This window comes from Hypomesus nipponensis, chromosome 28 (assembly GCF_054491055.1).
Source record: "Hypomesus nipponensis isolate SF chromosome 28, ASM5449105v1, whole genome shotgun sequence".
Taxonomy (NCBI): domain Eukaryota; kingdom Metazoa; phylum Chordata; class Actinopteri; order Osmeriformes; family Osmeridae; genus Hypomesus; species Hypomesus nipponensis.
The window spans coordinates 1,442,185-1,457,928 of NC_140388.1; the positions used below are offsets into that span (position 1 = coordinate 1,442,185).

A 15,744-nucleotide genomic window follows, 5' to 3' on the forward strand; every position below is an offset into this window, starting at 1 on the left:
AGGCCGAATCACCAATCTTCTTATGCCTGCTTCTGATGACCTCTAATAGACCTGCATTTGATGATCGCAGTGTTCTAGCTGGTGTGTAGTTTATAAGGGAGTTAGCAAAGTAGCTAGGTCCTTGTCCATGTAGAGCTTTGTATGTGAGGAAAAGGACCTAAAGTCAATTCAGAAGGTAACAGGGAGCCAGTGTAAAGTGGCTAGGACAGGACTAATGTGATCTCTCCTTTTAGTTTTTGTTAATTATCTAGCTGCAGAATTTTTAATGAGCTGTAGTCTTTCAGTGGTTTTCTTGGGAAGACCAGCGAAAAGTGTGTTACAGTAGTCCAGCCGGCTGTATACAAGGATGAATGAACTTCTCTGCATCATTTTGGTTTATGAATGGTCATACCTTTGCTATATTCCTCAGGTGAAAGAAAGCTGTTTTGGTCACTTTATTAATGTGAGAGTTTAAATTCAAATCTGAGTCCAGGATTACACCGAGACTCGTCACCTCTGGTTTAAGACGGGGTTAAGCCTCCTAGATTCTTAGTAAGCAACTCTCTTTTGGATTTGGGGCCACATAGTAGGACTTCAGTTTTGTCTTCATTTAATTTAAGAAAATTATCATTCATCCATTTGTTTATTGCCAACAGGCAGTTGGTAATGGAATTGATGGCCATTCCATCGTTGGGTTCAGTGGATATATAGTTGTGTGTCATCCGCATAGCTATGTAAATCTGTTATGTTCTCTGATTATGTCACCGAGTGGTAACATATAAAGAGAAAAAAGTAATGGACCTAGGCAGCTTCCTTGTGCAACCCCGTACCTGTTCTCATGTTTCTTGGACCTATGGTCCCCTAAACTAACATAAAAACTTCCTCCCTGTGAAGTATGATTTCATCCAGTTCAAACAAATTAAAAAACAATATTTAGATGTTTAAGGACAGAGCAAGAAAGACAATGACAAAGGTAAAAGGTCTGGAAACAACTTTTAGAGCAGACGAGACCTATTGCTTGTTTGATAATGTTGACACAGCTCAGTCTCCCATCTTCAGCCAGCTCAGGGTCCCTTAACCAGCCAGCTCAGTCCACAGTACACTTACACCCTCTACCTAGAACACATTATAGCATCAGATGTTTAAAAACGGTCCAACTCGGATGTTGTGTATTACTTTTAAAAGGGTTTTTGGGGATCACTTCAAGGGCTACCCCATTCAGGGTCAGCCAGTAATCGATTTTAAGTCTCCACTAAACTCAAGAGGAAGAGCTTGGACTAAATTAACACATTCAACATGCTACATACTATGGTATTCGTTGTATAAAAATGTCTCAATAATGTTCTTATATTTCTGTGTTTTTTGGCTATCCTGAGCACAGCCAGCTAATTCAGGTCAGTGAGTGCCCAACAGTTTTAATCACCGCCACTGATTTAAAAAATGAAGAAAATAAGGTAAATTAAAGACAGACAGTGACACTGAATGTAAGTATTTAATTAAAACTCACCGAGCTACCATTGTGGTGCCGAGACTTACTCGGCTAGCTAGTTGACGCATAGTCACCCAGGTTGTTTTTACGATCAGCTGATACTGTTACGAACCATTCGATTAGCTAACAAGATGATACACAAGTTGTCGTTGGTTGGAGATTTAGGTAGTTGAGACGATTGCCTGAAAAGTTGCTAACTTTGAACTAAGCTACAGAAAAAAATTGCAAGAATTGGATATGCCAACAAACGAAAATGTTTCAAGAAAAAAACGACGTTGATAATACCAAAAATTCAGCTCCTCCATCGAAGGGGACAGGTAAACATTTTTTAAAGCAGATAAGCGGGCTCTGCCCACCACCTTATTCCTAGCTCCCATGATCCATTTCCTGGATGATGGGCGCGACTTCCGGAGCCGGCGATTGTCATGATAACGCTCATAGACAGTCATTGTGGTAAGCTAATTCTGATGCGAAATAAAACATGTGGGAACACAGCCTGTTACACCTGAAACGGCACAATTTGATCATACCTCTGCCTTCTACTATCAAGGGATGGGAGGACGACCTGAAAATGTGTCCTCAAATAACGTACACTAGCATATTTAGCTACTTTATTAACTCTGTTGCTACGAGCGGGGAAGTGATGAATAATCCTAAAAGCTCTGAGTCTTATCAGTAGCTACCTCCACAACAACAAAGTTGGTCGCGTTTAAATAAAGGAGGTGGGACACAACCATGTCTACTACCTTAGAGCCGACAGAGCTTATTCAGAGGCTCAAAGTCCCACATCACTGGTCCTGGGTTTTAGTTTCATCGTCAGGTGAAATACAAACGGCTGGGTGCTCATGTGTTGCTGGACCAGGGCACTACTAACCCACAGCAATTCCTATATGAACACTTGCATCCCACCTTTACTGGCAATACTGCAACTGAAATCTGTGGAGGTCTTTTGTAGCCCAAACACAAAGTAGGATGCGGATTTCCTCCGTCGGCTTTTTGTCCACAAAATAAAATGAGTACACATACGACAGTGTTTTGCGTGGTCTCTTCAAGGCTAGGTTTTTCAGCTACATTCTTTAGTCGTCATCTGTTGGCAGGCGACGGAAACTGTACAGTTTCTCACAAAAACGATACCTTTTTGTTGTGGGTGTGTGTTCAACACTAGACCCCGAAGCCGCCGCCAAGCCTGGCTTCGGGGTCTATTCAACACACTGTCGTTGAAGCCACAGATTTAGCTAAGTCTGGTTGTTAGTAAAGCCGGGAACAGCATAACAGGTATCCTACCAGAGCTCCGCAATGACATTTTATAACAATAATAATAACAATATAATTGACAACATATGTTTAAAAACAAACGAACAAAAGAATCACTGTGGACGGCTGGCTGGGACTAACGTATAGCAAACTGCAACTTCCGCTACTCACCGGAAGTTGCACCCATAGTCATTTCTACTGTAGACCTCCTGAGAATAAGGTGGATTGGTTGCACTGGTGCGCCTAACTTTTTTATTTAGGTGCAACAGCATAAAATGTAGGTGCCCCCAAATGTTCCCTTGTGTAGTTAAATATTGGTTTTATTTGAAGCACAATTAACCTTTAGAGGAGTGAGTTCTAAATATTACCGACGCTGCCACCAGAGAGTTATTTTTTCAAAACGAAAGCTAGCTAGCTTTAGTTAGCTTCCGTTACCTAGCAACCTAGCATTATACTCGTAGCAATGCTACTACCTGCTAGTGTTACTTGTTAGCCTCCTAATTGTACATTTTGAAGCCATACTATAGCGTTTGTCATGTAGTTTTTGTCTATCGGAAAATAGTCGGTTGGAATGTTCAGAATCACATATGTGTGACGGTACTCTGTGGGGCCCGCTTTCGAACGATCACATATACGTGACGCTACTAATTAACGGGTTCAACTATATAAAAATGTAAATATTTTAAGTGCTTCACTGAGCTGCCAAACTTAAATATTGCAAGCAAAATAAAACATTTCAAAATAGAAAGTGCTACTGACTAGGGTTGGTAATGAATAATCGATGATTGATTAATTGTCATTACGAATTCATTCGAATAAAAATCCAAGCCTAAAGAATAATTGTTGTATTCCCACGCATTATGAGAACAACATTTTAGCTACCTCAATGACCAGCCACCTCCCCTGGATTCAAATCCCACAGACTGGTGGAAAAACAACGCAGAGAGATACCCAAGACTGGCTTAATTGGCACAGTGCAATTCATGTACACACGCAACCTCCGCTCCGTCTGACCAAGTTTTTTCAGCTGTCTGACTGACAGTGAATTGACCGCGCACACGTCTTACCCAAGAACATGTGAATATGTTGATTTTCATGAACAAAAACACATAGATGGGCCTGTGATAGGTAATGTATGCCCAGGCAGTCCATGCTGTCTAATAGCCTGATGTTTGTTAACCATTTCTCAGAGACTACAGTAGGCTTGCCTGTAAGTTAGCTATAGCCTACTTTTTGCTAATACGTTGCCACAACTGTTAGTTCAAAACAATGATCTAATATGGCATTAAGCTGTGTTTTGAGTCTGATGACCAGTCAACTTCGCTCATAGTTTTACGTTAAGTAGAGTAGGCTAAGTTAAAACTCAATTGTCAAATAATTAGGTTTCCGCCAGCGTCGATAAGCCTGACGTTTAAACGGATTGAAGTCATTAGATTTTTGTTTTTTAAGTATTTGCCAATGTTATTATTATTTATTCATTTTTCAAAGGTCTATGCTGTAGCCAGGCAGTGATGTGTTGTAATCACTACCTGTTAATCCGTCTGATGGCATAATGCGCTGTGAAAAATAAAGTTGACAAAAAAATGGCGTATTTCCTTAATAAAGTTATTTTTTTGAAATATCAGTCTTGTTGTGTGCGTGTTTGACCTTAATGCGTAGGGGGTGATGGGTGGGGGAAAACCATGGGGGGAGGGGGAGTGACGTCATGCCTTAGCAAATAATCTATTAATTGTTCAATAACGTTATTAATAGTCGGACATGAAAACTTCTGTAAAGTCCCATCCCTAGTACTGACCTAACATTTCATGGCTCAAAGTCTTATAGCGGGTCCCCCCTTGCTGTCGCATGCCCGCAGATGGCCAACCCCTGTAATTTGGCTTTCTTGCCCTTTGGCCGTGGCTAAACCAGCTTGCCACACTCTCCCTAGCATCAAAATCCTAGCTCCATGGGTTAGCTCCAAGGCCCAGCTCCGTAAATCAAATTAATTTTGACAAGGTGCCACATGAGAAACTTGAAATGTGTTGGAGGGCCGCATCTACTATAACTTGAACTTAATTCTGCTCACTATTCATTTTCCCACATTGTAAAAAGCAGTAACATATATATTTTGATTAGCTGCTACTGGTTATCAGAAGAATAAGGATATTCTGTAAATAGTTATATAAATATTTTACATGTTGGTCAACTAGGAAAAGACTATCGAAGGAACAGTAACAACTAAAATAATCATTACATCAGTGTTTCATTTTATTTGTAAATAGTTTATCTTCACAAACACTGAAAAGTTGTTTTGCAGTATGTTAAAGATTGAAAGATTGAGCAATTGATCAACTTTATACAAAAAGCTAGGGCTGGGCGATATGGGTAAAAAATTATCGATATAGATATTTATATTTACATTCGATAACGATAATTAAACGATAGACCACAGATCTATAGTAGTAGCTAAATAATTCTCCTCCTCAACTTTTTCCCTACACTCGGCAAGTTTAGGCAGAACGGTGTGAGAGAAATGTTTGCGGCCAGGGAGCACATACCTGGGGTCAAGTAACTTAAGCTTATTAAAACCTTGCTTTTTATCAATAGCCTACCTGTCAAAACCTTGGCACAAACTCACTTTCTGCATGTTCCAACGAGTGATTTTGCTTCAGGTGGTAAAAAAGTTTTTTTATATATTAGTATTATACCTGGACCAATACGCTGTTCTTATTGGTCCATAGACGTTCTAAAAAATTCGCAAACGATTTACGGACCTAGCAAGCGGTTGCTTGGAGATGTTGACAACATGGCGTATGCTCCAGATTCGTCTTGTTTGATTTGGGATTTTCCTACGTGTTGTTATATCATATAAAAAACTAATATGGACTTTTGACAGATCTACCAACACCTTTGTAAGCAGAGATTTGTTAAAACGTTTGTTAACCGAGACCGTAGGTCAAGGTCAACAAGATGTCCACATTTGCAGTTTGTCGTATTACCAGACTTGGTAGCCACCTGTTTGTTTACTACACCAATTTGGACCAAACATTGCTCTTCTCTTTGTCGGATTTCAAAAAGCCAAGCAACTTCCAAATAACTGAAGACAAACCCTTTTTATCAATAATTTCTTCATTGGAAGTTGCTCCCTCACCATGGCTATCGCTGCCTCTGTTTTCGGCAATAAGACTAATTTTCTGCGGTTAACATTAGGTACTCCATTAGCTACTCCACTCGAGGTGCTCAGTATATTTTAGTAGGCTACCGTTTCTCCGCAACTTCCTGCTGCATCACAGAAATTAAATGGACTGCTGTTCCTAATTATTCTCTATCGACATTATCAATATTATTGAAAATGAATTAATGTTACGATATCTTTAGAGGGAAGTCATTACTTTGATAGTTATTTTTATCGATTTATCGCCCAGCCCTAATTCCAATTGTTCAGAGCAGGTGTTGTCAGTGAACAGGCTGTAAAACTGTTGGTTAAGAGACTCGTGGAAAGACTGATGCTAATTATTTTTTAAAGGGGCAATTGACTGTTTTTGGGGGGTATGTCACACTGTTCCTTAAGGTCTGCAAATAGGGTGTGTAACATTGGTTGGGTTGAAAATGGCCCAGCTGCTGTTCTATGCCCACTGACAGATCCTCTGAAATGTTCCCAGGAAAAAACACTAGCTTTTCTCTTTTTATGGTATGCTCATTAATATTTAGATGAGCTACGCGCTGATTGATTGGTTTTCAACGAGTTAAGCTGGGGAGCAAAAACGCAACACGGCCAACAGCAGCACTCGCTAAAGTTGGAGACTTGGAAGAAAAAAAAACGCGCAAATAAATCTATTGTGTCTACACAACACTGTTTTCAACAGATTGACTATATATCATTTGAAATGATAACATTACTTGTTTCCACTTCTGTTGTTGAAGCAAACTGGATTGACTTGGGTGGGTAGAATGTTAGGCTACAGCTTAGCAACCAAACCATATCCTGATTCTACTCGGCTTCAGTTAGCTAGCTAGCTCTAAATAACTTGCTGAAAAATAACATGACCAAGATCTGGACAAACATGCATCGTGAATTGTAGATTTACATTACACAGGTTATTTATTTGAATGAAACACAGTCAGGAACATGAATCAACGTTAGCCCCATTGCCAATAAACTAGGCTAAATTATCACACATTCTACCTATGCTCTTGCGTTAGCAAGCTAAACTTGTTTACATGCCTACAGTCTAGGTGTTACTAGTAACAGTTACTAGCAATGCTACCGTATCCTGTATCAAGCACCTGCCTTTCTAGACAGGCGTTAGCAATAAGCCAGACTGCTGTTCGTTTTCTGGCTATTTTCCGGAAGCTTCCCTTCTAATGCCGACTACAGCTAGTCTAGCTAGAGTCATTTGATGTGTGTAGAAACTTATTTAGCATTCTACCTGGTATGCTATATTATACAGGAAACGTCAGCATTGCTAATAACTGTTAGCACAACATCATACTGTCCTTATAGGCGGTTGCAATGAGCATGCGGTCGGAACAGCACCTCTTTCCAGGTTCAGCTTCCTAGCAAATCCTGCTTGCAATTGTCCAAGGTTGTCAAAACTGTCTTGGGTGAAATGCTCAGAGCAAATTAAGGATTGAGTGTCGAACTTCGCCGGGATCTTCTCATAAGACAACAGCAGCCATGCCTGTTGAATGTTTGGCTCCTTGGGAAGACTGAGTGTTAGCCTTCCCTGTACAGCCTGGAACACAGCATTTACGACCGTGGTCCATTTTCAATATCTTTGTTATAATTCAAAACGTTCTTCTTTGTAATTCCTTATAAGTAGCTTACACAGAGCAGCGCGCAGCTAAACTAGTATGGAGATAGACGCTACCTGGGGCTGGTCTGGATGTAAATTTGGGGGCGTGACAAAGATACAGACCAGAGCCAATAAGAGGGCGATCACCGGTCCTACGTAGGACCGGTAGCTTTGTTGAAAAGCTAGCGTTTTACAGCCAAATTTTTTCTTTTTGAGGTTTGAATAGGAAAGAGGTGTCAATGGACTTTGATATTCACGGTATGTTCATTTTACCCACTGAACTGTCGTTATTCAACTATGACAAGGTAAAATCGGTTTTGCAGTCAATTGCCCCTTTAACAGCAGTCAAGTTGTCATTGTTTGTGTCAAACAAGTTGTGAATTTGTTGTAACATTAAAACAGGAGATCATGACTGTGCTCAAAGTGATGCTCGAGCTCCAGCAGTTTGCTTTGTAGGTGAACAAAACTTACGGAAGACGTAGAAGAAGGTGCGTTCGACTTCATGCAGAGCCGGTGTCGCCTGCAGCCGCCTGCAGCCCGGCTGACTTGAAGCAGCCAATGGCATTCTCAGCTTCAAGGCAGCCGACTGCAGCCGGTTGTCGGCGCCGCATAAAGTCGAACGCGCCTACAATCACAAAAAATAACATGCTTTTTTTTCCATTGGTTGTTGCATTAAATCTTACCCAAATACAATGGTGCTATTTTCCGATTGGCTATTGTATAGACCCTTTCTTTTTTTTTGATTGCTGATAAGTGGAAGGCTCGACTAAGAACTGAAGTGGGGCGGCCAGAAGAATTTTGGTTGGGTGCTGCGGCATATTAAATATATTATAAATATTTTTTTTCTGCGTGAGAAATACAATGTGTGGCGGGAGGGCGTGACTAAAGACCAAAATGAGTGACTGTCACTCTCAATGCGTGACACTTGAGAGCCCTGCGAACATGTCTTATTCTGCCAGACAAGTGGGTGCCCCTTTGTTCTTTTGGTGAGCAGTTTCACGAGCCCTTCTTACCCGGTGTCATGGAGCCTAGCAGCTAAATACTTATTTAGCACTAGCGTTGCAACTGTATCCCTGCCTCTGTTTGAGCTGTTGCGCTGTTATACTCGGCAAGTATCGTGTTGTGGTGTCGGAGGACTGATCGAAAAGTGCATCATACATTTAAGTCATTTAGCTAAGACTTGCACAGTACGTAATGTCACATTAAATAATGTATTTAAACTCAAGCTTATGTAGTGCGTTGCAGGGGCGATTCTAGGATCTGACCTTTAGGGGTGCTCAGCCCCCAATGAGAATGTGACATGAATACAGTGCCTTGCAAAAGCACTAAACGTAAACCCGCTTGCTAATATAAATCCCTAATTTTACTGGATAACAATTAATACATTTATGTATTATTATGCAAAATATTGAATGAAAAAACTAAGGATGTCCCTTTCTTCATGAACTACCAGCATCAAATGATAAACAACATATTTAAGAAAATGTTAGAAAAATATTAGGAGTGCTTGAGCACTCCTAAAAAGGATCTAAAATTGCCACTGAATTGTACCCTCTCCAGTTACATCAATAAATGCATTGCAGGTCAATATAAGGTGTGCCCCTTAATTTTCTGCTTGCACTCCTAAAACATTTCAGTCAGGGGCTCCTGTGCTCTTAGTAAAAAACGTTGGTCTGGAGCCCTGGGTTAGGTGCACCGGTGCGACCTAGGAAAATGTTTAGTCGCACCCGTTCAAATTTTGGTCGCATACGCGACCAAATTGGTCGCACTCTCCAGCCCAAATTGGTCGCACTCTTGAGCCCTGGTTGATGTGTTTAGCATTCTACCCATGCTAGATACAGGAGACGTTAGCCTTGTTAATAAATGTTAGGGACAATATCATACTGTAGCCTACTTACAGCTTGCGGTTGCAATGAGTGTACGGTCGGAACAGCACATCTTTTCAGGTTCAGCTTCTTAGCAAATCCTGCCTGAAATTGTCCAAAGTTGTCAAAACGGTCTTGGGTGAAATGTTCAGAGCAAATGAATAATTGTGTCAAACTTTGCCGGGATCTTCACAGACACATTGGTAGCGTAGATCTCCAATACTAGTTTAGCTGCGCGCTGCTCTGTGTAGGCTACTTCTAAGGAATTACAAAGAAGAACTTTTGAATTATAACAAAGATATTGAAAATGGACTGCGGTCGTAAATGCTGTGTTCCAGGCTGTACAGGGAAGGCTAACACTCATAGTCTTCCCAAGGAGCCAAACAAAAACCTCATTTTATTTTAGGGCTATTTCACAGGATTGCTTTAGGGCGCTTAGAACAGCACCCGGTATTTTCAGACAAACCATGTTATATACCCTATTCGGAGACCTTAAAGAACAGTGTGAAATACCCCAAAAAATCTGTAAATGACCCCTTTAACAATCCACCTCACAGTTTCGCCACCTGAAGCTGGTTGCGCCACCTGACTTTTGCAACTAATTTTGAATTAAACAAGCTTCCACCTGGACGCTTGTTTTAGCTTTCGCCATTGATAGGAAATTAATACACATCGTTTATAAATACGATGTGTAATTTATATTAATACACATTATACACTATATAATTAATAACCCTAACCCGGGAAAATAAATGTTTACCATAAAACTCTTTGTTGGTTGTACCACCTGACATGTAAAGTGTACGAGCCTACCTATGGGGTGAAAGTAGCTATTTTTATCAATATTTGAGAGAGCTCTAAAAATGTTTTCACTCAATGACACAGGTCATTTGAGGACCTCTTGATGATGCGATATCCAGTTTACTTCCCCATAAAAAATACCATGTTTACGGTTGTGCCACCCTGATATTTGAGAACATACAAATGACCGTACAAAAGTTCTTCAGTTATCTCAACGGCTTTAAAACTATTGGTATTTTTTTTATTTGGTTCATTTAAAATGTTTCAAACAAATTCATGCCAAAGTATTTTATTCTGAATTTGTTATCATTAAAATATACTTTACAGGTCACATAATATGCTGTTTTGGTTGCTTTTATATAGGCCTTAGTCGTTCCCCATTACTGTATCTGAAGTATCTTTCCGTAATTCAGCCTTGGTGCATAATTACAGCCACTACGAGCAGTCCCACAATGAGCTTTCCTCAAAACGCGCTGTTTCTGTGCAACATGCGCTAATGTTTGAACGGATGTATCGCAATGGCTCGTAGCCCCCGTTGCTGTAAGATGCCTTGAATTTAGCCATTCTCATCTGATCACCCTGATTTGCAGAGGTGCACACAGTCATTTCAATGAGGAGAAAGGTGGATATCACGCGCCATAAAACCAACAGCAGAACGGTTATCCAAATAACAAAGAAAAGTACAAGACTTGTGTTACAGCATTTGTATTCACACACACACACACTTGATGCCAGCTACCTTTACATTAGCAACAGTAACTCAGCTGTTAGCTGCAGAGCTAATGTTACAGGCACATCATTCCAAGGGTAGCAAGCTAGGTAACCCTATACAGTAAAACAACAAAATGATATAGCGTTAGTTAAAGTGGAACTGAACTGCGATTAGACACAGTGATATTATAATAGTATATACATTTAATGACTTAAAAATATATATAACATACAACTGTATGCCATATTCTATAATCGACATTTGTAGTGTGTAAATTATGTACTTAAAAAGAACTGGGCGCCGCCATGTTTAAATGACGTACACATCTGACGTCACGAGAATGGTTGCTCTCAATTTCAACCCGTTAAACTGCATAAAAAATTTAAGAAAATCGACCCATCATAGCTATCCCTGTTCATCCTATGGCATATGCTTTCGAACCAATACGTAATGATGTACCTGCAGGACCGCAGTTGTCCCATATGATGCAGAATATGTGTTTTTGTCGGAAGATGTAAATATAGTTAACACTGACAAGTTGAACAACAACGAGTGGTGATGTACTCGTAGCTAGCTACTTGTCGTAACTACAGACAATGCCGACAGAATCGATCTGATCAAAGAGGCAGACCTGGATAACCTGGGTGTTTGGTGGTCCACCAAAATGATCGTTCATCATTGAGCACAGGCTCTTTCCCATGCTGTGTGAGGAGAAAGACCTTTTATGTTAGCTTATCATATGTGTAACTTATGCTCGGTCTGACCCTGTGTTGTTCTGTGCATCTGACAATAAGTTTGGAGCGCCCTACACATAGCTGGTAGCCTGTTTCAGTTACTATAGCCCCTTCAAGTTGTGTGAAACATCCTCACTGGTTGAGTTGATAACGTGTTCGCTGCTAAATTAAACAAACTACAGTGTAGGAAACGTAACGTAACGGAGCTAGCTTTGGCTACAATCAGGTGTGAATGTAGGAGCTAGAGCTAGCTAGCGTAGCTATGTCAAAAACGCCAGTTTGTGTATTAACGTTAGCGTATTTAACAGGTTTATAAATAAAAACCACTTCTGTAAAGTGATCCCTGGAAACTCTGAATCCAGGGGCAGCTGGCGGGATTTGGCGCTGTATAGATACAAGCCATTTTCGTAAAACCGGTTGCCGCTTGGGTAGGACATTATAGTGAATGCCTTATGTCTTGTAAAATGTGTTTGTTTTAAGCCATTTATAGCTCTGTTCTCCCTGAAAATCTATCAATGTCTATCTTGATAACTGCTAGCAGGCGGCAGTCACAGTACCTAAACATTCTCGTGACGTCACAGACATGACAATTCAAAGATGGCCGCGCCCATTAGTTAAATAGTAAAGTTTAAAACGTATTTATTAACAAATGGAACATTTTGCTCTTTTGGTTGTCAGATAAAGTTTTGTGATTTTATTTTTTTTTATTATAAATTTCAGCAAGGCCAGCTTTGTAATGGCTAAAGCAAAGAGAAGGGCAGTAGCCTGGCTCGTTGTGACATCACAACTAGAAGATTTTCAAACCGAGCGTTTGAGCCTTCATTTTCTCAAAATGCGGAGAAAAATACCCAGGGCTTGGTTTACACCTTTCGAAAATTCTAGCCACTGGGGGACCAAAGGCAGGCTAGGGGAACTCATATTAATGTTAAATAACGTCCTAAGTTTTCATGTCATGTGACCTTTAATAGTTTTCTTAGACTGCTTATTTGCACGGACAGTTGCACCGCTTGACATTTGAGGTTTGAGATGTTGTTTGTTTGTGAACGTTTTTAGTGCTAGCTACCATATAGCTAACCTGTTTTGTTGCTTTTTAGCTAACTAACTTGTTTTATAGGTTAATGCTAGCTAACGTTAACTGTTTAAAACCTTACAACTACTACCTACATTATTGTGACATAACATCATTTGTAGCCAACGATCTCAAACGATTGTAATTTATCTGGCTTAGTTTTCAGGCTTAGTTGGTAGTAGAAGTCCCCTATTTTGACAAAAACAAGCACAACGCGAGACGTCAACAGATAAGCTCTGTTAGTCGATATTTCTTGCCATGTAAAATATTGTTTAATTTTGCGATCTGTTTTTAACGCACAGTTAAAAACGGGGACGTCCAGTCATCTTTGGGGGATTGTCAGCGCTCCCAACAAGCCCAGGTTGAGACCCTAGGACTCATCTGCATCCAGCGTCTACAGCCGTATGATGTGACTGATGCGTCATTCAGGAAACACTGCATAGGCCTACAATCATCTGTCACACACTAACACAGACACAGACGTACAAAGGCTTCGGAAGTGCACAGTGACCCAACAGCAAAGTGTAATCCCAGTCACATGCTGCCAACAGCAAACACTGACAGGAATCCAAGTCTGAGACCCACTTCAACCCCACCACCACCATCATCATCATCAAACGCAATAAACAGGTAGCCTATTCATAAGGTATTTTAGAGAATAAAATAGATAACGCACACGTCTACTTTGTTTCCAGGACAACCATTTCAAGGGTAATACAGCCATTCCAGTAGTAAAACCATCCTCCAATGCATCTAGGCCTACTGAGCTCACCATAAATCACTAGCATACACACTGTAGCGGACATAGACTACTGCCGTGATGTAGCCAAGTCTATTTCCCAAAGGGTTGAAATACACAGTGGCAACTACATTTGACCATTTTCCCAAAACATGTTGCCTTCCCTCGCGCTAACGTTGTAGCTAGCCCATGTCAAAGGGTCCCATACCTTTTGTATTTCATAATTCCCACATTCTTCCAATGGCGATGCAGTGTAGGCTTGGTTTGCTGTGCTCACCTGTCCAGAGAGAGTACTCGTCTATGTCCCGCTTTACTTCACAACTGAAGTGAAATTGTGTACTCTATATCCGTGGTGGTGTGGGTTGTGTCGCAAACGCAGAACCACACAAATGAGTCAGAAAATAAGCCAAGGGGAGATCCACTCAGATGGCCCTAGGTCCTGTTAATCATTAGTGGGGTTCCTTGGGTACCCAATACTGCGTTGAAGGCCCGAGTGTTTAGTAACTAAAGGGGGGATTTTGTTTTATACACGGTGTTGACCGAACACTTAATCTCGCATGCGCCGAAGGACTCTACGTCAGCTATATTCCCTGCTCCTCCTATGGAACCGCAAATCAGCCAATTACCAACACCCCTACCCGTGACGCAACCTCGCCGTCATTTGTTTCGTGTTTTATAAGCACACAATAGTTCCGTCTGCCTTGGCATCTCTACTCCTACACCTCCTCTCTGTTGCCTAACTCATGCAGTCTTTTCCCTGCCATTTATGAAACAAAAAATGGCGTCAAGCCTTCTGCCTCTGTTTCAGCGGTCAGGTTTGAAACTAAACACTTCCATCTAGTGGAAGCTTGCGCGCAGTGCGCTGTAACTTAATTGGGTGTGCTTGCCTTCGTCAATACCACAACCTTTGTTCTCTCATATCAGAGATATTCACAAGGCCTTTTATCTGAGTCAAGTCTGAAGTCTTTGAATGAAGAGTCTGAGTCAATTCACAAGTCTCAACCTTAATGACTTATTCCCACTACAGCATACCGATTTAAAGTATTTGACTGAAGATGTTTTATTCGTACAAGAGAGATTTTTTCTTTCAACATTTTCAGAATCAGAATGAGATTTATTCGCCATGAAAGTTTGCACAGACAAGGAATTTGCTTTGGCAGGAAGGTGCATACAGTAAACATATAGGAATCTTAAATTTAAATATGTAGTCTAACTATACTAAGGATACATAAACTAGCAATACTAAGTGGAATACAATTAAAATAAAATATACAATAAAGTAGAATATAAGTTGCCAATTTACAATATAAAATAAAATATAAAATACAAATATTACAGGAGTTGAGTGTAGTGCAAAAAGTAAAAAGTTTTTAAGGACATTCAGTCAGTGTGAGATTTGGCCTTGTTGAGGAGGCCAACATCGGAAGGGAAGAAACTGTTTGTATGGCGTGAGGTTTTGGTCCTGATGGACCGCAGCCTTCTGCCAGAGGGGAGGGACTGAAACAGGGAATGTCCAAGGTGGGAGGAGTCAGCCACAATCTTCTTCGCCCGTCTCACGGTCCTCGAGGTGTGCAGGTCCTCGAGGGAAGGCAGATTGCAGCCAATCACCTTCTCTGCAGTGCGGATGATACGCTGCAGCCTGCTCTTGTCCTTGGAAGTGGCAGCAGCGTACCAGGTGGGGATGGAGGAGGTGAGGATGGACTCAATGATGGCTGTGTAGAAGTGCACCATCATTGTCTTTGGTAGGTTGAATTTCTTCAGCTGCCGCAGGAAGTACATCCTCTGTTGTGCTTTCTTGGTGAGGGAGCTAATGTTCAGTTCCCACTTGAGGTCCTGGGAGAGGATAGTGCCCAGGAAGCGGAAGGACTCCACAGTGTTGACTGGGGAGTCACACAGGGTGATGGGGGTGAGTGGGGCTGTGTTCTTCCTGAAGTCCACAACCATCTCCACTATCTTGAGAGCATTGAACTCTAGGTTGTTCTGGCTGCACCAGGTCACCAGGTTGTCTGCTTCCCACCTATAATCAGACTCGTCTCCACCAGAGATGAGCCCAATGAGGGTGGTGTCGTCCGCAAACTTCAGGAGTTTCACGGACGGATGACTGGAGGTGCAGCTGTTGGTGTACAGGGAGAAGAGTAGAGGAGAAAGGACGCAGCCCTGGGGAGATCCAGTGCTGATGGACCGGGAAGCAGAGACTTGTGTTCCCAGCTTAACTTGGGAGAGCTTGTCCTGAAGCAGAGCGGGGATGATGGTATTAAAGGCAGAGCTGAAGTCCACAAACAGGATCCTGGCGTAGGATGCTGGGGAGTCCAGGTACTGTAGGGTGA

At 41.3% G+C, this 15,744-nt stretch overlaps 1 protein-coding gene across 1 annotated transcript in view; it reads right to left on the minus strand.

Moving 5' to 3' along the window:
- Positions 1-13,835, minus strand: part of slc23a2 (solute carrier family 23 member 2) — an 86,258-nt gene extending 72,423 nt beyond the window's left edge. Inside the window, exon 1 of the mRNA XM_084694931.1 lies at positions 13,695-13,835. The gene's annotated coding sequence lies outside the window, so the exon portion shown is untranslated. The remainder of the gene's footprint in view (positions 1-13,694) is intronic.
- Between the last annotated feature and the right edge of the window lie 1,909 nt (positions 13,836-15,744).